The sequence below is a fragment of the Mauremys reevesii genome, linkage group 10, assembly GCF_016161935.1.
Source record: "Mauremys reevesii isolate NIE-2019 linkage group 10, ASM1616193v1, whole genome shotgun sequence".
NCBI lineage: Eukaryota > Metazoa > Chordata > Testudines > Geoemydidae > Mauremys > Mauremys reevesii.
Window position 1 is genome coordinate 28,621,077 of NC_052632.1, and position 27,426 is coordinate 28,648,502.

The window sequence follows — 27,426 nt, forward strand, 5'->3', positions numbered from 1 at the left end:
ATTTTAAATTTTTTGGTGCAGAATTCCCTCAGGAGTATCAATTTTATGTGGTGCTGAAAAGGTTCCAGTAACTGCATCCCCATTAAGAGTATGAAAGCGAAAGTGCTTGTTAGCTTCTATCAACACTCGGTGATGCATAGACCAGCATTCCTGGTCTCCTTCTCTCCCACCCGTTCTCCTTTGTTACCACCTGATATGGAGCTTTTTGAAGGAACAGGATGCATTTTGGTGCTGCCAGTAAGACCACTGCTGTAGTTTCTAATCAAGTGATCCCCTTCCTAGGGATGGGTGAAAAGTGTAATCTCTGGGTCAGAAGTGCCTGGGGTACAGCAGTGCTGCTCTTGTGTCCAGCTCCTTGCACTTGTGTATGCTACAAGGGGTGGCAATATGGAATACAGCTATTGTCACACTTTTTTACAAGACACTGCTTTAAAACTTTATTGAAGAATGCCTTCAGCCCATACTTCAATCTGCACACTAGAAAGAGTGTTTATAAGAATGGCCATACTGGGTCAGACCAAAGGTCCATCTAGCCCAGTGTCCTGTCTTCTGATAATGGCCAATGCCAGGTGCCCCAGAGGGAATGAACAGAACAAGTAATCATCAAATGATCCATTCCCTACTGCTCATTCCCAGCCTCTGGCAAACAGAGGCTAGGGACACAATCCCTGCCCATCCTGGCTAACAGCCATTGATGGACCTCTATCCTCCATGAATTTATCTAGTTCTTTTTTTAACCCTATTATGGTCTTGGCCTTCACAACATCCTCTGGAAAAGAGTTCCACAGGTTGACTGTGTTGTATGAAAAAAAACCTTCCTTTTGTTTGTTTTTAAACCTGCTGCCTGTTAATTTCATTTGGTGACCCCTAGTTCGTGTTATGAGAAGGAGTAAATAACACTTCCTTATTTACTTTCTCCACATCAGTCATGATTTTATAGATCTCAATCATATTTCCCCCCTTTGTCATCTCTTTTCCAAGCTGAAAAGTCCCAGTCTTATTGATCTCTACTCATATGGAAGCCGTTCTATACCTCTAATTGTTTTTGTTGCCATCTTTGTAAACCCATCACATAAAATAAACAGGTTCTTGTAAACCCTCTCCCCTTTCACCTCTCCATTATGTTCACTTTTAGTATTTTCTATTTCCAAGTGTTAAATAGTTGAAAGCTTGATCTTTATATTCCAGCCTTCAAATTGATACAGCCACATTTCAATGGTACAGCAACATCCTTCTTGTTGTCTTTTTTTCTCCTCTACAGATGAAGAAATTAAATTCATAGAACTATCTCAAGTGAATTTGACTTAATACTGTTTGTATTACTTAATTGTAAAACGTGAGGAATATTGTCCTTTTAACCATAAGACACAAAATTTAAAAATATTGTTGGTAGAATAGGTAAAGGAAATGAATAACCTCTTAAATAACTGAAATTGAAAACATTTTAAAATTAGTTTAGTTTTAAACACCCCTGCTGTTTGACCTTGATGTCACTTTCACTTTTGTGGTTGGCTTCATTTTCAAACCTTTAATGGTGCAATGTTTGCACTTTGAACACTGCCTGAGTTTGCATTAAAAAACAAACACCTGCAAATTTTTTCTTCAAAAAGAGTGAAAAAAGAGTAGTCACTTAAAAAAAACTGCAAACAAACACATGAACAAAAAATCAGTTTATACAACTTAAATTTGGTGCCAATCCTAAAAGGATATAATCAACTTAAATCATACTTCTGTCTAAAAATGAGTTGCCTGCTATTCATTAAAGTTAACACCTAAGTTTACTATAACTAAAAAAGACTGTAGGAAAAATAAATCAAAGAACTATAAATAATAATAATAATACCTAATTCTAATATAATGCTTTTCATCAAGAGATCTCAGAGAAGGTCAGTATCATTATTCTTAATTTACAGATGAGGAAACTCAGGCACACAACACTGTAGTGTCTTGCCCAAGGTCATTCAGCAACCCAAAGACTAATGAGCAACTAATATTGCAGTAAATTAGGATAGTATCTGGGTTTAAGTACATCAAGTGTTGGTTGTTGAACAAATTTCAAGACACAACAATATTAAATTAGTAATTCACTGTAGTGAATACATTAATGTTGTTTTAGATGGCTGATTTTGGTGATGTTTGGGATTATCTTTTAAAGATTGGGCGAGTGTTTTCTGCTGAATTCTGGGGTTGCTTTTTCTTTGTGCCATTTTTTTTTCTTGGACTATGCCCCATCCCCATTCCAGCATGATGACACATAGGCAAACCCCATCCACACAGTGTGATCGTGCAACAGGATGACTCAAAGATGCAAATCCCATCCCTATGCTCAGCCTGATGACAAATTACCCCCCCACCCCACTGCTCTTGCTCCTCACCCCCTTGCTATTTCGAGTGGCTTTTTTAGATCAATTATGCTTGTTTATTTGAAATTTTCTGGCCACTATCAGTCTGATCTGAAGGAAGGAGCCTTGTGCAGAAACTTAGGATAATATACTGGTGTGGAATCCCAGCATCCTCTTTGCTGTGGAGCTTTGGGCTGGAGCTTTTCAGTTGCCCATGAATGCTGGTGGTGTAGTGATAGCAGCATGTCTTTGAGATTGGCCTTTATCTGGTAGTTTTAGTCCTCTAGCTATTAGAGATGTGGCAATTTCCAAGCCCTCTTGGTAAGTGCATGAGGAGGCAAAGAGGGATCATTGAGATAAGTTAGGAGAAGAATGATAGTGAGAAAATAAATTGTAGGTAAGCAAATAGAGAATGGAATGCAGAGAAGGAGAAAGAAGATAAAGGGGAAACAATATATTCCAAAGAGGAAAAGTGAAACTGTCATGGGAAAGAAAAGTGGAGTGAAGCTGGTAAGAGAAAGGAGATGTAAGAAGAACAAGACAGATGATGTAAGCATAAAATATATAAAATAGAAAGTAAATAGACAATATGTTGCAATCTAATATAAAAATACTCACCTGCTTTATTTGTGTGGATGGGCCTGGGATGGGTGTACGAGCCTGGTGACACATGTATTTTTCACTGTGACAAGTAGGTTTAATCAGTGAGCTAGTGGATGTTGGGTATATTTTTTTTTTAAACCTTATTTGTAGTCCTTATCAGTATATCACTTCCTTTTTTTTGTGGTGGGATGGGGAAGAAGGAAGTGTAGAGGGTGGGGGCAGGGGTGGGAGATGTATTGGCTTTGTTTCAACACCCTCCAAGTAAAATTATATTCCTTAATATCCTTTTTTTTTTTTTTTGGCTTGAAAAGATTGCAGTGGGTCAGTAAGTTTGGCCTCTCCTGCTCTAGAAGGCCGTACTTTTGGGAAGACAATTGATATGGAATCCTTAAGTTGGATTGTGTGTGAGAGAGACTAAAAAGCCACTTAAAATCCTTCTGCAAGTCCTTAAACGCTTTCATAGATGTCTGTAATTTTTTCCGTTGCCTTATGTTTGCTTGTACAGACAGTAGTATACCAAGTGTTTAGCATAAAAGTCTAACTTTAACTAGCCTCGTCAGAATTCCATTCCTGCAACTCAATATTTTAAATTTGTATTTTTTTTCAGCTTGATTCTGATCCTGCAATCTTAATTAACAGTAACCTTTAAATGCAAACCAGGCTATTAAACTTATTAAGACTATCCTATGCTCAAGACTTACTCATATGAATAGTGATTGCAGAATAACTGATTACACCAGATACCTGAGAGTTTCTGTCATGGTAATTGAAGATGTGAGTTGCCTGAGTGTGAGGTGCTGTTTCAGCTAACCCATATTCAGATTTTGATGAAATTAGCCATCCAAGAATATCAGGTTACACAGTCTAATACATGCCATGTTTCAGATGAAATCTTCTAATCCATGTTCCTAATTTCATGTTTAGTTCGTTTCTTGCAAGAATTAATGTTACTTTGTCTATTAAGAGGAATGTTGAGTTGAAACTTGGTGCATGTTCTTTGAAGAAATTTGTTGTGCTGGCAGTTTGGGGTATGCAAAGTTAGAGATGGTTCATTTCAAATAAACCAATAATAACTTAAAAAAACCCAACAACCCTTTTTGCATCCTTCATTATCTAAAATCAGTCAATGCTTCTTTTTATCTTAAAAAAAAAAGTGTTAACAATAGTAAGAAGCTAGTGTTGCTGAGATCACTCTTGTGTTGTAGAATGAGCTGTGCTGTTTTCTCCCTAGACATCTGAGTTTCTTTTATCAACTTGATTAGTGATAATGCTAGGACTGTTTGGTTTGTGTATGTTTGGTTTTTTTAGTCTGTAAATTTAGTTTGTCAACCAAACTATTTAAGGTTTACATCTTGCCCTTCAAAAGCTTGCATTGTCAATTTTTATAATCAAATGGTTAAAAATAGTTATAGAAAGCTAATTTGGTCTAAAGGCATTTCTTGACCTAGCATTTGCGCATGTTACTAAGATGTTAGCTTAAATGCCAACAGATGAGAGGTTGTTTTTATTTTTTAAATTTCCATAGTGCGGATTTTGTTGGACTAGACTTTTGATTATGGCAACAAAAGTAATGTTTCTAGAGAACATTAAAACATGTTGCTAATGACCATTTTAAGAAGAAAACTCCATTTGAAACAGCCAACCAAAGGAATGTTTCAAACAACAACTTCCTCCCTCTGCTAGTTTTCCAGATGCTAAAATTATCAGTTCTATCAGAAATGAAAGAGAGGGTACTCTGCCGGGGTCGGAAATCCATATAATGTAGAGGCTCATATTCCCTTTGTTTCTCACTATCCTCTTACTAATAAATTTATCATTCAGACACTATTAGAGTTTTACAGACCCGTGAATTTGAAATCTATTTTAATCAAGTTAATAATGTCAAGTATTAACATACCATCTATCTCAAACCCTGTTTGATTTTTTTTTAATTTAGTTTTAGAAATACTTAACTTGCCCTTTATGTACAGAACATTCTGCATTATCTGTAAGTGGTGAAATCAGTGGTATAATGGAATAGTAATAACCAGTTCCAGAAGTACTGATTTTTCTAAAGTTCTTCTTATAAAAAACAGATTGTTCTCGGCGATTATACTACATGCAAAAACTCTTAACAATAGCACTATTCCCCAATATGTCTGAGGCATAAATGCCTATTAACCTGAAAGGAATATTGATATGCAGTGAAGTTGATGGATTTAATCCAAAAGAATAATGAAGTACTTATCAAGTTACATATATTATGTTAAGTGTTCAGGTTAAAAAAAACAAAAAACTTAATTCCTGTCTCAATGAGAAATGTTTTTATTTGAGCTCCAATGTCATCTTAAATTGCAAGGAGATCTTCCAATAACATCAGATTCTTGTTGAAATTGCATTAACTTACAGTGCACCAATAAAAATAATATTTTAACTTTGAGATTGTGAATTTTTTTTTTCATGTTCTAGTAAACTATAATACTTAAGAGACCAGGTGGGTGAGGGAATATCTTTTATTGGACCAACTTCTGTTAGAGAAAGAGACCAGCTCTTCTTCTGTGTAAACTAGAAGACTTGTCTTTTTCACCAATAGAAATTGGTCCAATAAAAGATATTGCCTCACCCACCTTGTTTCTCTAATATCCTTGGACCAGCATGGCTACAACAACACATCAAACATACTAAGGCATTCTTATTTCTTTTTATCAGTGTTGCTGTTGTCCTAGTTTGTCTATAATGTTGGTAACACAGGATTTACTGGAAGTGTTTTCTAAAAATAGTTCTTAGTAACACTGACCTTTTTATAAAGCAACTGATCATGAGACATAGTAACTTTCACAACAAAACATATGTATTTGCTATGCAATAGGAAGAAACATTGGAATAGTGAAGTTGTTTTTCCAAGATGGGATTTTGTGTTTATGGAAAGTGGAATCTGTACTTCTGATATAGTAGAAAAATTCCCTCAAATTATTCATTGAATTTAGATTTTACTAAAAGAAACTGATATGTTGAAATGCAGGTGAGAGGATGTGTACAGTAACTTAGAATTTCTGGACCAAATTCAGTAAGTCATATGCATCAGGGCTCAATATGACCATTTTTATGTCTACCATGTTTCTAAGGATTTTGGAATTATCCTTTTAAACCACTGTGTGTTCTGGATTGGCTCCTCTTAAAACATAATCCCAACCCATTTGTTCATATAACTACAGTAGATTTTGTATGGTCAAGCACTAATAGGTACCAAGACCATAAATCATACTAGCTAGGAGTATGATGAGGTTCTTGTTCAGACTGATGTTTGGCAATAAGGCAAGGCACCATATATTTTTAAAAACTGATAAATGTTTCAAGTAGCTTTTAGATAATGGTTTGTCTCAGAGACTGTTAAAGGTTGTCTATTTGAATTATACCTGGATTAAATTTTGTGGGGGGAAATTCTGAAATGCTTCTTCCTGGTTACCCCATTATGTTTACTCTCTTATTCCCCCTCCCCCTTTTTGTTGTTGTTGGGTAGATGAAAGAAAACTTGAGTGGTGGTCTAGAACAGAGATGGCAGGAAGTAGTTTAGTTGTGTGAAGTAAGCAGGCAGTGAACTTGTGTGCAACAAATTGAATAAGATGAACAAGAATGGTTTGTGCGTGATGAGGCACAACTACAGATGTTTGTTCCTGAGCCTTCCAGTGGGGTTGACATTGAAAATATCATGTATGCAAGAGCAGAGAAGCAGCCACTGCATTGAAATAATTTGTAAAGAGTCAAATCCTGATACAGGATGGATTTTTTTTAATCTTGTGCCTTCACATTTGAGTTTAGGATTAATACTATTCCTGGATGCTTTCAGTTTTCTTGGCAAGATTTGGAGTGGTGTTAATTGACTTGCTTTGCTGTTAACATATTAGATTAGCTAGGTGTGTGATCTTTTCCCTGTTTTCATTCCTGGTTTGCAGGAAGGGCCATGATTTCAAGCAGAACCTGAAGTTTAGTATGGGTCACCAAATATTGCTCGGCTTATGGTGTGTTTTTTTCTAAAATGAATGAGTTTAAATAGTTTAGAATTTGATCTCTTCTACCCTCTACTCCCTCATGCATTCCAAACTAATTAGCCTTAAATAAAAACCCATTTTTAAACAGTAGAATTTGAAACCTTAGATCTAAGTACACTCTCAAAACTTATCTATTCTTGATCATTTAAATACTCTATATTAAATACACCTCTACCCCGATATAACTTGAATTCAGATATAACACGGTAAAGCAGTGCTCCTGGGCGGGGGGAGGGGGGGGGGGCTGCTCACTCCAGCGGATCAAAGCAAGTTCGATATAACGCGGTTTCTCCTATAACGCAGTAAGATTTTTTTTTTGGCTCCTGAGGACAGCATTGTATTGGGGGTAGAGGTGTATTACTATTTTAAAAATAGCTTGTATGCTGTACAAATTGAATTCAGAATAGTCACAGCTGGTTTTTGTCCTCCCGTTGATAGCTGATACATACATAGTAGATTTAGGAAATATGAAAAAATCTAATTGTTGCTAATCAAAAATTGATTTTAGATAAATAAAACCTCATTGTCTAGCCTCCATCTATTCATACACCTTTTATGTTGCTCTGAAGTGATCAGCATTCCATTAATTTCCAAGTTGCTTTGGCTTAAGACATCTGATCTTTTAGGTCAGTATGAGCACTCCTATAATGCAGAGATAGCTATTACACTGTAATAAGGTGCTGCCCTATCACATGCTGATTAACCTGTAGAAAGCTACGAGACTGCTTTTCTTAAAAAAGCTGTTGCTGGCTGATGAGTGCATAAGCTTCTGACTGTAAACAAAGTTTGCTCCGATATTAGGTGTTTTCCACAAGAACCACTTCCTCCCCATCTTGGGACTGTCTCCTTCAAATTGTGTGCCAGTCATTAATTCCCATTTTATTTTTAAAGTACAAAATACAGCTGATAGCTTAATTTTTAAGCTATCCCTTGGAGATGGGTAGCTACTACAAATAGTCTCAGCAGATGGATGTAATGGGTTTGTGAGAGAATCAAAAGAAAATGGTCATTTATGTAAGGCAGGTGAAACTTGAAAGGGAAATAACTTCACTGTATATAGCACATCATGTAAACAAATTTGGGAAAAGATGGCTCTCTGCCTGGATCATGTGCCAAAGAAGAGGAAATACCTGACAACTGTCAAGAATGTGCTCAGTCAAGTTTGTCCACTAAATACATGAATTTTAATAAAAGTGTTTCAATATTGTCAGCTATCATGCTAATAAACTCTTGAACAAACGTAGGAGGAAATAATGGGGCTAGGAAACTAAATTAGCTGAACCTTTAACCAAGGAAACTGAGATGATCTAATGCAGTGTTTCCCAAACTTGGGACGCTGCTGCTGCTTGGGACGCTGCCAGGTCGGTTTGTGTACCTGCCGCGTCCGCAGGTCTGGCCGATCGTGGCTCCCGCTGGCAGCGGTTCATTGCTCCAGGCCAAGACCTGAGGATAGTTTTGTGAAATGTGTGGCTATATGTATCATTAGCACTCTTTATTTTTTTTAAAGTATATCTTTATTTAGGGGGCAAAAGTCAACATAAAAGGGAAATACGGTAACACCAAAATTCAAATATGTGGTGCCATTTTTTAATCTTGAGCTAATAGTGAACTTCTAGGACTGAGCAGCTGGTATATTTAAAATGTGGGTTTTTTTTTTTTTTTGCTATTTGGCTAAGATCACTACAATGAATGCTAGCATACAGATTTAATCTTGTGAAGGAATGTGGATGCAGACTTCCCAGCTGCAGCAGGTGCAGTAAAGAGAATAGAGAATGAAGTTAAGTCATAACCAGACTATCCACTGCTGAATTAGACCCTCAATTCAAAAAAGTTACTGTATTTAATTTTTTGGGGAAAAGGATTAACGGCTGCTGTTAATATGGCAAACAGTAGGGCTAATCACTTGTTAATACACATTCAAATAAAATTATCGGGTTTTCTTTACTTCACTATCTTAATTTCCATTGAAATAATAGTTCATATCGTCTATTGCTCAGTTTAGAACTGATATATCATCTCTCCCTTATTCCTTAGTTTTTATTCTATTTACAATAGTAAACTACAGCAAGAATGGTATTGTCGCAAATTTTGGTTTTTTCGGTTCTGATTTTGAGGGGAGGGTTTTTTTTTTTTTTTTCCCAAGGCAAAGTTACAAGAAAAATTTGGAATGTGGGGGAGAGGAAAGGGGAATAATTAAAATATCCCCATAAAAATGAACTGGATACAATGGTAGAAGCACTAAAACACTAAATTACTATACTTCATATTATATAAGTTTAGAGATTACATGCCTATGAAAATACAAATCTTACAGAAATCAGGTGAGCTATGAATTAATTAAACTAATGGTTTTGCTTTCCTAATAGGCAGTCCCCAGGAGGGGGTCTCAAAAGAAACTTTCTTTTAACATAAAATACGCAAAAGTGCATAGCAAACCAAAAATTTTGTGCCCTCTTATGATATGTAAACAATTTCAATGTTTCTAATAAATATGACTAGGATTTATGCGGTTTCATTCCTAATCTCCAGTCAGTCCTTCCAACCTTCCAAACAACCTTTTCCTGTAGGAGACTTTCCTGAATCACCTGTACGTGGGATTGTAGAGGATGACCTGGAATGAATAAACTAGACAGTTCAAGAGATTTCATCCATAGTCTGAGGTCTGGTACACATTCAGTTCTTTCACTAGTTTAACCAAATTGGTAGAAAGCAGTTTTTGACTTTACAAGCTGTGACTACGCTAGAAGGGTTTGCAAGTGTAACTATACCAGCAAACTTTTTCTAGCATTGCATTGGTACAAAAACTGAACATAGACTAGTCCTAAAATAAATACAGGCGGCAATCTAATTGCCTTTAGCCTTTACATTTGAGAAACATTGTTTCACCTTTTGGTGGTAACATTCCTTCTTTGTCTCATGAGAAGAGGAAATCATTGTGGGGGGAGGGAGGTTTGTGTTCGGTTAAATCCCCATTTCCCTTATTGTGGTGATTCACTTATGTGCAGTTATTCTCACTTTCAGAGAATCATATTTCATCCTTACCCACCACCACAAGCATTTAATAGTGAGTAGAATAAAGAGTATTGGATGAAGTGTTAACAGCATGTGATCTAAAAACTGTAATATTTTACAGAATGATTCCAGACAGAATATAGCTGTATATTAACACTGTGCACTATCAAAGAGACAAAGTGGGTGAGGTAATATATTTTATTGGACCAACTTCTGTTGATGAGAGAGACAAGCTTTTGAGCTACACAGAGCTTTTCCTCCGGTCTGGGGAATGTACTTGAACAAGGTGGAACAGATTGTTTAGCATAAAGAGTTAAAACATATTGTAAGAGACCATTCAAGGGGAAATGGACTGTTAGCACCTCTGCAGTTGTAATCCACTACCCCTTCTTTGTCCTACAGATTGGATATAGGGTTTATTATAACAGTGTCTTTAATGATTTTTAGTGACCAGGCCTGTCTTTTTAAGGTGTTGTGTAGGTTTCTTTCTAGGACACTTCCATCGAAGGTGTGAATACAGCGCACATAGGCATACTTGAGCTAGATTGAATCCAGCTATTTTATATAGGAGTGATCTGTGGCACAGGGAAGTTCATTGACTATAAAGGGTATGTCTACACTGTAGTTGTGTGTGAGATTATAGCACATGTAAGCATGTCTACTTTAATCTAGCTAGTGTGTGAGTACCAGTAGCAGTGATGCTACTGCAGCGTGGGCTAGCCATCTGGTACACGTCTACCTTGATATAACTCTGTCCTCGGGAGCCAAAAAATCTTACCACTTTATAGGTGAAACTGCGTTATATCAAACTTGCTTTGATCCACTGGAGTGTGCAGGCCCCCCCCCCCTCCCCCCCCCCCGAGCACTGCTTTACCACGTTATATCCGAATTCGTGTTATATCGGGTCGCGTTATATAGGGGTAGAAGTGTATGTACGCAGGGTCATGGGCATGCTTGTACAACCTGTGCTGTTGTGGCTTCATTGTTACTGGTCTCTAAAATAGCTGGATTCAATCTAGCTCAAGTATGCCTGTGTGCGCTGTATTCACACCTTCGATGGAAGTGTAGACATCCCACTAAGTCTTCACAGTAGGACTAACTTAGGTGATTAAGATCTGGGTCTGAGTACCTTTGTTAGCCTAGCATGGATGTGAGCAGCTGCACTGCAAGACTACATTTAAGTTAGTGTTCTCACTGGTGCTGCATTCACCCATGTATCGCTAGGACTCCTTTTTGCTGCAGTTAGCTGAGCTGCTCTATGATTCTTTCCTCGTGAATTATGAAAGAAGGTGCCTGTCTTCCTTGGGACACAGGGGAAATTGTGGAAAGTATTGGAAAACTACCAGCACTGGAAAAGTTTAATCTGCTTTCTCACTGCAAAGTGGATGGATTACTAGAGCCCTGCAAATCTATGGACATCCGCTTTATATCTTTGGTAGTCTGCATCCATGGATGTGGCTATCTGCAGACCATATTGGTGGATTGTGGATTGGATGCAGACACAAATTTTGTATGTGCCTAGGGCTCTGTGGATTCCCAGCCGGAGTGAAAGCTTGACTTGGCCTTTTGCTTATACCACAGGACAGATCAGCTAAGGCCCAGGTTGAAAGTACAACCCAACTCAGGTGAGAATGTTTTGTGTGTAGATGGGAGGAAGGTTAAGGGCAACATTCGAGTAACACTACAAGTTAACTCTGCAGGGAAGACATACCTTAATTTTAACTGACATTAACACAGTTAGAAGTATATAATATGAGTATATTATGAGTGTTGGAATAAGAGGAAATATCTTCACTATAAATAGAAGGATAAACTTAGGGCTGTTTATTAGATTGTGGTAAACAGATACAGAAAGTATGTGGGTTTTGCTTAAAAATGGAATGATCTATAATTTAAGAATCCACATGGAGTTTGTAACAATCGTTCAGTGCAGGAAAGTTATTTATTAAAAATGCTACATTTTCCCCCAACTATCCTGAGGAGAATGGGCTGATCAGGCAGATTCAGTACTAATTTAGAAGTTCCTGGCTGTTGTCTTAGCATCTCGATGCTAACATGATGAATTATAGTTTTATGTACTTAGCTTGATTAAAATTGGATGCAGTAAGGTAAAATATATTCATTTCAGTCTGACTAATTAAACAATTAATCCACTTAAAAAGTCTGGAAAATCTCTAGAGGAAAAAATCTTACTCTATTGATCAAGTATCAGAGGGGTAGCCATGTTAGTCTGGATCTGTAAAAGCAGCAAAGAGCCCTGTGGCACCTTATAGACTAACAGACATATTGGAGCATGAGCTTTCGTGTGTGAATACCAAGGGAGGAGAAACTGCTTTTATAGTTGGCTAGCCACACCTCAACTGCTAGAAGAGGGCCTCGTCCTCCCTGATTGAACTAACCTCATTATCTCTAGCTAGATTCTTGCTTGCATATTTATACCTGCCTCTGGAAATTTCCAGTACATGCATCCGACGAAGTGGGTATTCACACACGAAAGCTCATGCTCCAGTACGTCTGTTAGGGTTTGGCTACACTTACAAGTTGCAGCGCTGGGAGTTACAGCGCTGCTCATGCAGCTGTGTAAGGGCCAGCGCTGGAGTGTGGCCACACTGACAGCTACCAGCGCTGCAGTGTGGCCACACTTGCAGCACTTTCCAGCGCTGTATTGAGAGGTGCATTGTGGGCAGCTATCCCACAGAACACCTCGTCGTTTGGCGCCGTTTTGGCGCTGAGTATTGTGGGAAGGGGAAGGAAGTGTGCGGGTCATTCCGCTTCCTGTTTGCCAGCGCCCCGTGGTGCATCGCTTCACATCCCAGCATTCATTCCGGCAGCGTTTGGCGCCATTGTGAGTGTCTTTCTGTTACTCTCTGTGAATCGCGATTTCTGTGGCAAATGGAGCCCGATCTGCTGAGGACTCTGCTGATGAGTGTCACCAGCACAACACGTTTGGCAGTCGAGCTATTCCTTCAGCTCCAAAGTGACAGTGAGGAGTCCGACGATGATATCAATATGGATTTGTCTGCCGCGTGTGACACTACAGTGCTTGCGGCATTCACGGAAATGCTCAGCACCGTTGAACGCCGCTTTCGGGCTCGGAAACAAGCACTGAGTGGTGGGATCACATCGTCATGGAAGTCTGGGATGACGAGCAGTGGCTGCAGAACTTTCGTATGAGAAAAGCCACTTTCATGGGACTGTGTGCTGAGCTCGCCCCTACTCTGCGGCGCAAGGACACAAGATTGAGAGCTGCCCTGACGGTGGAAAAGCGGGTGGCTATTGCAATCTGGAAGATGGCAAATCCAGACAGCTACCGGTCGGTCGGGAACCAGTTTGGTGTGGGAAAGTCGACCGTGGGAATCGTTTTGATGCAAGTTTGCAAGGCAATTAATCGCATCCTGCTAAGAAAGACCGTGACTCCGGGGAGCATGCAGGACATTGTGGATGGCTTTGCACAAATGGGTTTCCCTAACTGTGGAGGGGCGATAGATGGGACGCATATTCCTATTCTGGCCCCACCTGGCATCAGAGTACGTTAATCGTAAGGTATTTCTCTATGGTTCTCCAGGCGCTTGTGGATCACCGGGCGTTTCATTGACATTTACACAGGCTGGCCTGGAAAGGTGCATGATGCACGCATCTTTCGGAACAGTGGCCTGTTCAGGAAGATGCAGGCAGGGACTTTTTTCCCAGACAGGAAGATCACAGTAGGGGATGTCGAAATGCCCACTGTGATCCTTGGAGACCCCGCATACCCGTTACAGCCTTGGCTCATGAAACCCTATACAGGAAGCTTGACAGGAGCAAGGACCGGTTCAACTACAGGCTGAGCCGGTGCAGAATGACTGTGGAGTGTGCTTTTGGGCGTTTAAAGGCTCGCTGGAGATGTTTGTATGGGAAGCTAGACTTGGGGGAAAGCAGCATCCCCGCGGTTATAAGCGCTTGCTGTACCCTCCATAATATTTGTGAATGGAAGGGTGAAACATTCAGTGAGGCATGGACCACCGAGGTTCAAGTCCTGGAGGCTGAATATGCACAGCCAGAGAGCAGGGCTAATAGAGAGGCCCAGCACAGGGCTTCAAGGATTAGGGATGCCTTGAGGGAAGAATTTGAGGCTGAAAGCCAACAGTAATGTTTGCTGCCTTGCATGGGAGTGAATTGCACTGCTTACACTGTTATTCTATTATCCATAATAATAATATGATTTGCAGTGCCTCTTTCTTTACTGGGCTAAGGTATCTTTCACTATCTGCTATAATAAAGACTGTTTTCAAAGCCAAGAATTGTTTTATTGAAAAGAAAAAAACTTCCTTGACAGACAGACAGACACACAACATTTCATTAACACAAGAGGGCAAGGGTGTGGGTTGGTGAACTGTACAGTCACAAGTTTGCATATGCCATGTCTGGATTGCTGTTTAATGAATCCTGCACTTCAGGGTGCATATACTGCATGGTGATGGGTGTTGATTGCAGAGGGTAAGGGTGGTGGTAGGTATCAGTGCTGGTTGGGGAACGACAGGTGTTGGAGGCAGCTGGTGGTGGTAAGAGCCTGGATGCTGGGGAAAGGTGGTTGGAGCTGACATTGGGGCACAAGGCACAAAGGACGGGGCGGGTGGGGGAGTAGCACGGTAGTGCTCTGCTTGCATGGCAACGAGTGACTCTATAGACTCCGCTTGGCGCTCCAGGATGCTTAGCAGCCGCTCCGTGCTTTTCCTCTTGGCCACTGCATTTCTCTTGCGGGTCCTGCTTTCTTTCTCTCGCCACTCCTTCAATTCTTTTCTCTCTGTAGCAGAGTGCTGAAGAACAGTTTTCAGCATGTCCTCTTTGCTCTTTCGGGATTTTTCTCAAATTTTGAAGCCTCTGTGATGTTGAACATCTGGGCAGTCCAGTCAAGGTCACTGTACACACAGAAATGACAACATTTAACACGGGCAGCATTGTATCCACTATCTCCAGACATGAATTGTTACGAGTTCTCACTTGCAAGTTCTCACTTGCATTCTTTATCCCAAAAGGAAAACACAACAGAAGCCACGAAATGGTGAGTGAGGAGTGTTTACTTATATAGGGAGAAGAGGGGCTTGAGTGAGAGGGGAGCTGGTTGCTTGGGTAATCTGGAGTGCTAGAGGGGTTGAGTGAAGATGCAGATGCAGGGGTGATCTTATCTCCTATCTCTTCACTAAAGAGTCTCCCAACATTTTTCACAGGACTTAATCATGGAAGATGTTTCCCTACTGCGAGTCACTAGGGAACAGCGGGGGGCTCTTTTAGAGCAATGTGGATTCCGCCCGGGACCCTATGCGGCGTGCCTGTGTTCAGAAATGGTCCCCTGGCCGAAGAGTGGCGCGGACGTCACCGTCACTGGGACAAGGGACACAGTGGCTCTGCCTATAAACCTGCGCAGGCATATTGCCCACGCTCTGGATGAAGCTTTTGCTGAGATAACTGAAGCAGATTACGCGACGTGATAGACCACATCAACGGGCTATTCCACATCTAGACGCTGCCATGCATGCATCCATAACCCCCTTCCTCTCCAGAAACATTTCCACCCAGAAAATAAAAGCCGCTTACGGTACACCGCTCCTCTGCTTGTCCTTCTGCAACTGCTGGCTGCTGCTGCGATTGGGTACTTTCCTCCTGGCTTGAGAAGAGCTCCTGGCTGCATGCCTCCAGGAATCTGCGGTTTCTTCCCCCATCCCAGGAGCTTCACTCGCGGTTTCCTCTCCCCCCCCCGCAGCCTCCTCCTCCTCCTGTCCCCCAGCCTGCTCAGAAGTGTCCATCGTTACCCTGGGATTGGCAGTGGGGTCACCCCCCAGTATGTTGTCCATCTCCAAGTAAAACGGCAGGTCGTGGGCGGATCCGGATCTGCGATTACCCTCGCGGGCTTTGTAATAGGCACTCCGCAGCTCTTTAACTTTCACCCTGCATTGTAGTGCGTCCGTTGATGGCCCCTATCCAGCATGTCCCTTGCTATCTGCTCAAAGATATCGTAATTCCTACGGCCGGGCGCAGCTGTGCCTGAACAGACGCCTCACCCCAAACACTGATGAGGTCCTGCAATTCACCTGTGCTCCATGCTGGGGCTCGTTTGCCGCGTGGAGGCATGGTTACCTGTAACCTGTAACTGATTAACTGATTGCACTCCACACCTGGCTGCAGCAAACAGGAAGGAGATTTTTAAATTTCCCGGGGCATTTAAAGGGCGGGTCACCTGAGGCAAGAGCAGTAGAGTGCAAACTGATGTGCAGAGTGGCTGAACAGGAATTCTGGGATAGCTCCTTATTCCCTGGAGGACAGGTAAAGCGCTGGTGAGTGTCCACACCTGCTGAGCAGCGCTGGTGTCACCAGCGCTGCACTCCTTATACCCCAACCCGGATGGGTTTTCAGCCAGCGCTGCAACCAGGGAGTTGCAGCGCTGGTTGTGCCCTGCAAGTGTGGACGGGGTGTTAATTGCAGCGCTGGAAAGCCTCCACCAGCGCTGCAACTTGTAAGTGTAGCCAAGCCCGGAGTCTATAAGGTGCCACAGGACTCTTTTGCTGCTTTTACTCTGAGAAATTGCAGAAGAAGACTAGATGTTAGTGTAATGTAAATTGTCATATCAAATTAAAAAAGACTGTGTGCTCAGTATACTTGCTCTGTCTGTCTGGTTAGAGTCCCTACAATCAACAAGTCATTTGTCATTAAAAAAAAACACAGAAAAGTATGGTTGTTTTAGTTATATACTAACCAATCATGCATTTGGATCTGCAACTAGCACTGACTCCAGTTGGATTCTGTTGAACTCTGCATGGTCTAAAGGATGTGCACTTACATGTCTGCTTGCAGGATTGAGTCCATAAAGAGCAATTCTGCTACATAAAATATTTCTGGGTTTCTGTGACTTTCGTGTGACATAGAAACCTGTTGCTTATAGTCTTCACTATTTTCAGAACTTGCATGAACGGAACGTGTGCTGCACCTCTTGGCCTCTTAGTCTATTTGAAATAAACACTCAATGTCATTCTAGAAGAGAGGTAAGAAGCTGAACATATACTGGTACTTTACGTTTTTGAAGCAAACTTTCCTAATCACTTAAAATTTCTGATCTGACACATCCATTGCCTAGGGGACCACGGAGGAATGTTTGGTGTGGGCTGGGTAATGGCTGCCATGCCCTCCAGTGTAAGTGTAGTCCTTGGTGCTAGCAAACCACTGGATGCTGGTGGCCACAGTGACCATGTAGGATGGCATGGCCTCGCTCGGCCTGGCTTGAACAAGAAGTGGGGCTGCACCCATTGTGCCAACTAGGGACTGAGCGCACGGCTGGACCCTGCAGCAGCAACACCCCCTTGGACATAGCCCTTGCCTAAACCCTGAGCTGCACCCCTCCTGGCATACAGCCCCTAGTTACACCCACACCTGCACCCTGAGCTACACTCTTGCCTGCACACAGCCCCTAGCTACTCCCTGCCTGCAACCTGAGCTGGCTGAAAGGCCAAAAATTGAAGATAAGGTTGAGCCTCACTAACATATGTCCACAGCTGGTAAAACTCTGTAAGGAGAAGCAGGCAACTATTTTGTTTTAAAAGGAAATAACAGAATGTGCTTAACAGTTTTGTTAACATTGTTGTGTTGCTTATTCAGTTTTATACAAAACTGTGTTTTCCCCGTTTGAACCCCAGTTTGCTCTCAATTTTTTTTTAAAGGTATAGTTTTATAAAAACGGTTTGGTTTCAAAGAAGTATTTCTCTGAGTGCATAATGCTAGGGATTTCTGTCATTACATGATGTACATTGTTTATTTACAGTGTTATAGTTTATATCTGGGTAATTAAAATTAATGATTTTCCTCAAGAAGTGTTAATAGTGCGCTGCAGTGCCTTTTGCAGCTGTACAGGTGGTCCTCAAGGGAAAAGGTTTTGGAACCCTGGCCTGAGTTGAGATATATGTGATGGGCCCTTTTCAGTGCTGGAGCTTGTTCATGCTTATTGCAGGCAGTTGAGGACGATGATCACCTTTTCATTGATATTCTGTATTGATTTTTTTTATATGTAAGTGAAACTACTTTCTGCAGATGTTAAACACAGTAGCAGAGGGAATCAAACATCACGTTATATTTTTATAGTGTGTGTATAGTTTTTTGGTTGCACAAGGAATGCAGGATTGAGCCCCATAAAACTCCCATTGCAGACATTGGGATTTCTCAATGCAAAGAAAATGCAGGATCAACCCATTAATGCAGGGGTAGGCAACCTATGGCACTTCAGATTCTTAAACCATGGGTGAAGTGCTGTAGCTATCTTTAGAAATCTCACGTTGGTACCTTCTTTGCATTTTGTCAAATCTGCAGTGAAAGTGTTCTTAAAACAAGCATGCTGGGTCATCATCCGAGACTGCTAGAACATGAAATATATGGCAGAATGTGGGTAAAACACAGAACAGGAGACATATAATTTTCCCCCAAGGAATTCAGTCACAAATTTAATTAACACTTTAAAAAAAAAAAAGTGTCATCAGCATGGAAGCATGTCCCCTGGAATGGAGGTTGAAGCATGGAGGGACATATGAATCTTTAGCGCATCTGGCATGTAAATACCTTGTGACGCCTGTTACAACAGTGCCATTCGAATGCCTGTTCTCACTTTCAGGTGACATTGTAAACAAGAAGCGGGCAGCGTTATCTCCTGCAAATGTAAACAAATTTGTTTGTCTGAGCATTTGGCTGAACAAGAAGTAGGACTGAGAGGACTTGTAGGCTCTAAAGTTTTACATTGTTTTATTTTTGAATGCAGTTATTTTTTTTTACATAATTCTACATTTGTAAATTCAACTTTCATGATAGAGATTGCACTACAGTACTTGTATTAATTGAATTGAAAATACTATTTCTTTTACAGTGAAAATATTTTTATAATAAATATGAAGTGAGCAAAGTACACTTGTCATTCTGTCTTGTAGTTAAAATCAATATATTTGAAAATGTGAAAAAATCCAAAAATATTTATGTAAGTAGTATTCTATTGTTTAACAGCACGATTAATCGTGCTAATGGTGATTAATTTTTTTAATAACTCTACAAATTGTTGGCTGTGTCAACACTCAGCATCTATTGTATGTCTTATGGTCTTGTGACAGAATTACCGCCTAGGTTTCCCTTTTCTTCTCACTTCCTCCTTTAGGGTTTAGCTTCACCAGCCAAGAGAAATGTTTTGGGTGGGGAACTGTTGGTGCAGTATCATATACCACAGAAACGCCAGAAGTACATAAACACATTTCTACCCTCCTCTTAACTTCAAGTGATTTTTTTTCTAGTTATTCACAATAACTTTTTTATTAATCCATTTGCAATTTACAGTTTTTAATAATGGAGGAGTTGGGTGGAAGGAGAGTGCTCTGGAGTATCTGTGTAGTTGATTTTAGTACCTATGGTACTTCATTCTTGATAGCATGCCATTTGCATCTGAAACAACAGACAAATGAATTGCAGCTATCACCTAGGATAAGCATATCATTGGCAAAGAATTTATATGAGAATTTCAGCTGTTAAAAGGGCTTATCCAGTGTCGTCTTCAGCTGCTTGGATAAGCAACTAGTATGTCATTCATGCTTTTTCATTAGAAATGCAGTGAGTAATAAAAATACTTTTGTCTGGTAGGAGTACACAAAGAATGTTTGCCAAGATGTGGGTACAGCATGGTAGTATATCTAAAGTTAGTCTCTTTTATTTTTATATTTAATTTTTCAGAATCCCTTTCCTCCTAACTCTTTTTTGCATGTCTCCCCCTACCTCAGCTTTTGACTTCTTGTTACATAAGTAGAAATATTAGGCTCTAATTTCTGTCTGTAATTTCTTAATAAAATCTGTGACTGGTGTAAAGGGTTACCCTGTGCAAACTTCCAGGATGTTACCACCTTCTCCTTATAAAAACAGATGGGACAAAGAGGTTCAGATTTCCAAGCTACACTGATTGACCTTTGTTTTGAAACTTTTCCCCCCTAGTAAATGCTAAGTGGAGTCACTTTTGTTCCAGTAAGCTATAATGAATGGGGAGTAATGGAATTGTTGGGGGATGAGCTAGAGGTTGTATAAACTTGAACACTTTTCTGTTTGTAAACCTGAATTTCAGATAGTAATTTAGACTTATGACTTGTGAATCAGAATATACACTAGAAAGAGGAGCAGTTTGTTTGTCTCTTTAATACTTGCTTGCTTGTGTCGGCTGACCATTCCATGTTTTAGTCTTCACTAACTATACACTTGTCTATACTAGATTTTCAGACTGTTCAAGCCTTCTCTTAGAGAGCCATGTTTTAAACCTGATTCTTGATAGAAAATTTCCGTGCTATGGAGAGGCACTATGCATATTTTAAAATAGAGCTGTGTTATGTAGCCTCTATCATTTGTGCTCTGATAGTTTTCTAGCCTAGTAGAGGCCTATATACTAAAAAGGTGAGTAAATGTACACTGTGAAGACTTAATTGAGAAGGTACCCCAGGACCCTTGACATAGTACTTTCCATCTTACTGGACAGAGTATTTCAACTAGTACTGTTGTGGTCGGGGAGGGGAGGATGCCTTGTGATTAAGGTTGCTGAGGGGGTCTGTTTTGCTTTAAAAAAGAATCTTAGGCATGTATTAACAGTTGACAAATTTGAAAAAAAAAATTCCTCTGGAGCTAGCTGAAGTGACTAGTTCTAAAGATATCTCTTGATGGCTTTTTTGAATGTCTTAAAATAGAATGTCTAGTTGAAATTTAAATAGTTTCTTCACATAAGTAACTTCTTTTTTTAGTTAAAATATTCAACCTCAAAAATGTATCAGGAAGATAGTGGAGGGAATTTTGTTTAACTTGTTTTGGACTCTACACAGTTCTTGATGCTTGATCTTTTTGTAATATCTGATTTATGAAGACCTTAGTAACTGAAATATTTCTATTAAATCGAAGAGCTACTAAAATATTAAACTTGGAGCTGCTGGCCTCACTCCTAGAAAAGTGGATCATGATGAGGATGAGCATTCCTGGTCACCTTGAAAAATGTTGTTTTTTAAATTTAGCTCCAAGGTGGACACCACTACTGCTAGGGAGCTCTGGGCTGGTCAACAGTCATTAACGCTGGACCTGAGTTCTGTTTGTTTCTTTTTTTCTCTCTGCTGGTGAGGCCCATATCTAATCCCCTTCCAGCAGCCTTTTAATCTAGCAATGGAAACAGACTCATTCTGTCTCTTTACTACAGCTCCGCCGATCTTGAGAGTGTTGAGTTTCCCCTAACCCAGTAAGAAGAGGCTGAGGAAAAACTGAGTGGGATCATAGCCACTGGTAGATAGAAGAGGATTATAGTTAGGGCTGCCCTGTGGCTGTGCAGGGGATGGCTGGAAGCTCAGTGCTCATAGCTGACTTTACTGTCTCTTCACCAGTCTTTAATTCTCAGACATCAGAGCTGCCCTGTTTCTCCCTACTCTAAGGCCATGTCTACACTACACAGTTTTGTTGACTAGATAGTGGATGTCTACACAGTGCAATGTTCCTCCCGCCATTTTAACTCTCTTGCTGTGCTGACATACTAAAATCACCTGGAGGAGAGGCGATGAAGTGAGAACAACACAGTGTCAGTGTAGAAATTGCGTTGCTTATATCACCCTAATTGGCCTCCAAGAGGTGTCCCACAATACCAATCATGACTGCTCTGGTCACCACTTTGGCTGCTGGGCAGTGGAGTTCAGTTACACAGGCATGCATCCCTCCCCCCTTTAAAGCCCTGGGAATGTTTGAAATTCCTCTTCCTGTTTGCTCAGCATGGATAGCTCATATAGCATCTTTCCAGCTGACTATGGCAACTCCCTGCAGCAAAAATTCTCCTGCTTGGAGTACGTTGGAGTTGTTGGATCTGCTGGGTCTGTGGGGAGAGGAGGCTGTGTAGTCGCAGCTCCACTCCAGCCATAGGAACTTTGATAGCTACAGGCAGATTGCTTGTGGCATAGAGCTGAAGGGGTATGAGAGGTGCGTACAAGTGCCATGCCAAAATCAAGGAGCTGAGGCAGGCACGTAGGCGCCAACTCTGTGGGTGCTCTGGGACTGGAAAAAGTAGTGGGTACGCTGCACCCACCAGTAGCCAAGCTCTCCTCCCCTGAGCATACCGTGTCCCCGCTCTTCTGCCTACCTGCCAGCGCTTCCCGCCTGGCAGCTGCCAAACAGCTGTTTGGCTGCTCCGGAGGGAGGGGGGGGAACAGCAGGAACGTAGCATGCTCAGGGGAGGAGGTGGGGCCAGGGCTGGGATTTGGGGAAGGAGTTGGAATAGGGGCATTGAGGGGGCAGAGTAGGGGCGGGGATTTTGGGGAAGGGGTTGGAATGGGGGCAGGCAAGGGCAAGGCCTCATGGAAGGGATGGAGTTGGGGCAGGGCTGGGTGCAGAGGTGGGTCGAGCACCCAGAAGGCAAGGGAGACTAATCGTCAGTCTGGTGCATTGCCAAAGACATGCCACTTCTACAAGGAACTGCATGTAATCTCCGGAGGTGACCCCACATCCACCACTGACTGCCTCGTGGATACTTTTGTGGGGCTGGAGGCAGTGGTCAGTGGAGTGAAGGCAGAGGACAAAGTGGAGTTGGAGGAAGATGGGGGATAGGCAACAGGGTTGTCTGGTGGCATGGAGAGCCAGGAGCTGATTTTAACTCTGGCACACCTGGTGCAAGGGAAGGGAGCTCCGATAAGTACTCATGCTTCAATACTGCAGGGAGAAATGAGGTAGAGCTATTTTTTTTTCCAGGGTAGGAAAGGGATAGAAATAATCAACAGTACGACTTCATACATCTGCCTCTCATTCCCCTGTCTAGCTAGACAAAGGGAGCCCTGCGGAAAAGATTGTTGATGCACACTGGGATGTCCCGGGAATGCTCCATACTAATCTCTAGGAAACTTTCGTGGAGGTATTCTGCAATCCTCTGCTGAAGACTCCTTGTGACAGCTGCCTCGTTCCTTCCTCCTTGGAAGGAAACTTTGCCTCGCCAATAAGCAATTACATCTGCAAAGACCAAAGCAGCATGCAGGCTAGCAGCATATTGACCTGGTCTGCAGCTGCACGCATGCAGGAGCTGTACTCTTGCACCCTCAGTTACCCTCAAGAGCGCTTCTATCACCTCTGCCTATGGAAAATGGCACCAATATTCAGAATAGTGTCCCTTGGTGCCTAGCAGGGAATCATTATGAGACACCCCCGCCCCATGATTTGTCCTATCTTACCCCATCCCTCTCATGCCCAACTCACCATGGCTAGGGCTCCCACTGTGCTGTGTGCTTGCCAAGGGAAATTGAGAAAGTGATTTATGTAATTTGTATTAATCAAGGCTGTGAGTGCACTCACAACAGTGCCTCTGTTGTTTCTTTAGCTTCTGTAGATGTGGCCTTGAGAGTCTCCTCCTGCACAGTGGCTGAGCAGCTCTGTCTGATGATGAGACATATGAGGTGGAGTAGGGAAGACCTAGTCAGGGAGATGCTACAATCATCTGATCGTGCTGATAGCCTCTTTCCAAGCTCTCTGCTCACTATCAATGATAAACTGAGAATGGATAGTCAGGAAAGGAAATGGGCAGGAGCAGATTATACAGCTGTTCAAGGACCATGCTGACATAGTGAGGTCCCTGAATGCACTGCAGGAAGAACACATCTATGCTCACCTCCCCCTGCAACCCATTCAGAACTGCCTTCCATGCCCATCCCAAACTCCCCTCCCACATTCCTCACATGTTCCTGGTCCACCACAGTACCGCATGCGCTCCACCGCTGGGGATATGTTTCCCAGTGACAGCCTGACCTACACCCAGCTGTGAGAGCCTCGTTAAAAAGTGCTTTTCATTGTCATGGAAAAATTGTTTTGTTGATCTAGCTGTGTCTACACTGTGGTTTTGGTCAGCTTAGCTACGTCTCTCGGGAGTGAGTTTTTCATACCCCTGTCAGTTGCTGGGTTATATTTTGACTTGTCATACTGGTATTTAGAAACAAACTGTGCTCCCCCACTTTGATGTTAACACTTTTTTTCTCTTGAGAAATGGTCATGATAAGGTTTGTGAACAGTTAGTGATAACTTTCATACAATTTCATTTTGTTTGCTTAGTTTTCAGTCAACCTGTTGGCTGACTTTGGGGTTTTTCCTTTGTATTCACTGTTTTTGGTTTTCCCATTAAGATAGGAAGTAAATGTTTTAAGTACAGTAAAAATATGCATGTTAACTTCCTGTAAAACAATACTTGTGACTCAAAGCATGCTGTATAGAAAGAGAGAATCATTTAACACTAACTGCCTTATTAAATCAGATTAAATAAACAAACAAAACATGTGTTTGGGAAGCCAGATAACCTCAAGCTTATTTTCATTATTAAGAACTTTAGCAAAACAAAACCAAGTTTTGTTAGTGACAATAAGCTAGTCCCTTTACCTGAATGAGATGTAACCTTCTCTTCCCTTTGCCAAGGATCTAGACAGTTTAAAACAAAGACCCTTCTCCACACTGCCCTTTATTCTGAAGTCTCCCTTTTCTTGTTCTTTTGATCCATCCCCTTAAATTTCTTGCTGGCTAACTCACTCCTCCCCCTTTTTCCCTCAGCCTCCAAGCACACATTTATATCTCTATTCTGAGGGAGGGGGAACCTCTCAATCCCACCTATTTTTAAAATTTATATTCTACAATTTTTTCCCTTCCACATTTCTTTTAGAGAGAGGTAACGGATTGACTGTGTGTACACAAGTTTGCAGAGAGGCAATAGAATTGAGGTCTGTTATTTCTCACCTTTTATATATTATTTATTTATTTTAAAACATTTTTGCTGTTAACAAGCATGTTATCTCTGGAAACACAAATCATCAGTTTGAGAACTGCAAATCTAAGCATCTCTGATGGTATCTTCTAGACTGAGCACTGAGTCTCATTGGGTAAATAGAAGGATTAACCTAAATCTATACTGAAGCCCCTGGATCCTCATAAATTTGGGTCCCTAATCCATGAACTATTGGAATTCATTTACAAAACTTTTCTTAAACATTACATGAATATATTGTCTCATACTATAGAATTAGAATTTATAATCCCTATTCCAGGATGAGAGATCTTTGAACTATAATGTATCTTAATTAAGACTACCTTTAGATTGCTGTATTTGCTCCCTCCTCTTCCCCCCACTTCTTTTTTTGTGGGGTCATGTCTGCTGCTGCCTGATTTTTGTACTTCCAGTTCCAAGTGTGTGGTTGACTAGTCAGTTCATAACTCTGGTGTTTGTAACTCTGAGGTTCTACTGTAATTCTCTCTTTCATCTCCCTGTTATATTTAACACTGTTCATTAGTTACCTTTGGTTTCTCTTCTCTTAATTTAACTCTCACTTGGCTGACTAATTCTTCAGAATAATCTTTAATACTATTAAAGTAGTATATTTTTAATTGGGAGTCACTCTTAATGGGAGCAAAGGCCAATCACTGTGGTATTCCTGTTTAAGAGATTTTGCTGGAAGTGGTTGTCTCTGCTTGGGAATTATATGCATTTCACTGGTTCTTTATTTAAAAGCTTTAATAGCCAAATAGATATTGTACTTTTTCTCATCTCTCCAGTTGTTGCAGTTAAAAAAATTATTTTGGCAATCCTTGGAATTCCGTACTGAAAATATAGTCTGCAACTGGCATGATCATTAACTAGGAGATTGATTTATTGGACTACTTTCCTCTCAAATCTTACTTTCTGAAGAACTAGATTAATAAAGGTGAAGGTGAACCAAACATGGAATTCCTGTTGAATAAAAAAAGATTTTAGTTAACCCATTTGTATAATTTGTGTGGTTTATTCTTAGCATAAAACTGTTACCAAGCCTAAGATTCCCACTTCTCTAAATTGAGCCACATCATGCAACCCTCTAAGATGGTTTCTAGAATTGGAAATAATTTGTCTAAATTCTGTCTCCAAAAGGGGGCTTGTTCAAATGGAAATTTATATTTTGGTCTGCTAGATATCAGACAAGTTTGAAGACTAAGCCTTAGAAAAACAATGCTTTTTTTGTCTTATTGTGGTAGTCTCTCTCTCCCCATCTCCTTTACTGAAGCCCCCCATTATCTTGAAAAACCTGCAGATTTAAAATGAGTGAACTAAAATTCTCATTGTATTCTAAAATTGATAAAATAAATTACTGTGCTAAGCTAATATCTACTCCTTGAACTGGTCTTTTAGGGTTAGAAATAGGAATGGTGAAAAGACAAGTTGTACATGTCAACAAGCATGTGGACAAGGGGGGGGGTTCCAGTGGATATAGTGTACTTAGATTTTCAGAAAGCTTTTGACAAGGGCCTCGCCAAAGACTCTTAAGCAAAGTGAGCTGTCATGGGGTAAGAGGGAATGTCCTCTCATGGATTGGTAACTGGTTAAGAGATAGGAAACAAAGGGTAGGAATAAATGGTCAATTTTCAGAATGGAGAGAGGTAAATAGTGGTATCCCCCACAGGTCTGTTCTGGGACCAGTCCTATTCAATATATTCATAAATGATCTGGAAAAAGGGTAAACAGTGAGGTGACAAAATTTGCAGATGATACAAAATTGTTCAAGATAGTTAAGTCCCAGTCAGACTGCAGAGAGGTACAAAAGGATCTCTCAAAATTGGGTGACTGGGCAACAAAATGGCAGATGAAATTCGATGTTGATAAATGCAAAGTAATGCACATTGAAGAACATAATCCCAACTGTACATATAAAATGATGGCAGTCTAAATTGGCTGTTACTACTCAAGAAAGAGATCTTGGAGTCATTGTGGATAGTTCTCTGAAAACATCCACTCAGTGTGCAGCAGCAGTCAAAAAAGCAAACAGATTGTTGGGACTCATTAAGAAAGGGATAGATAATAAGACAGAAAATATCATACTGCCCCTATATAAATCCACGGTATGTCCACATCTTGAATATTGTATGCAGATGTGGTCACTCCATCTCAAAAAAGATGTTTTGAAATTGGAAAAGGCTCAGAAAAGGACAACATAGCAGCCTTCAGCACTGGTCCCAGTCGCTGGCGCAGAAGAAAAAGAGGTTGGAGAGAGGCCTATCTCCCTCAGCAAGACCAAGGGACCAGCCACCAGTGGCACCTCAGTTGGGCCACAACTTGGGGACTCAAAGTGGAGCCTTATTGACTTCTGCCCAAGTGAGGCAATCGAGCCCGGGTCCTCTCGCTCACTGCACCTATCGGAACATCTACTGCTCCCATCCACCCCAGAGGCTTTTGAGGCGGCGCAGGACCTATTGAGGCTTATTGCACTGTTCTCGCCGCCGAGACAGGAGAGCGTCCCGGCACCGCAGGTTCCATCCATCCTTCTATCCATCTATCCTCAAGGAGCTGTTGAAGAGGGTTGCATCCAACCTTAGCCTGCAGGTGGAGGATTTGAAGGAGCAAGCGGACTCCCTGTTCGCCATCCTCTTCTCCACAGCCTCTGCTAGAGTGG

The 27,426-nt window shown here is 41.1% G+C and overlaps 1 protein-coding gene across 7 annotated transcripts in view; it reads left to right on the forward strand.

Annotated features, from left to right (window-relative positions):
* Positions 1-27,426, forward strand: part of LOC120373192 (tight junction protein ZO-1-like) — a 148,124-nt gene that overhangs the window by 11,477 nt on the left and 109,221 nt on the right. The window contains exon 1 of one of the 7 annotated variants that reach the window (XM_039491229.1): positions 24,686-24,729. The exons of the other annotated variants lie outside the window; for them this stretch is intronic. The gene's annotated coding sequence lies outside the window, so the exon portion shown is untranslated. Of the gene's footprint in view, positions 1-24,685; positions 24,730-27,426 lie in introns of those variants that run through there. 7 annotated transcript variants of the gene reach the window in all.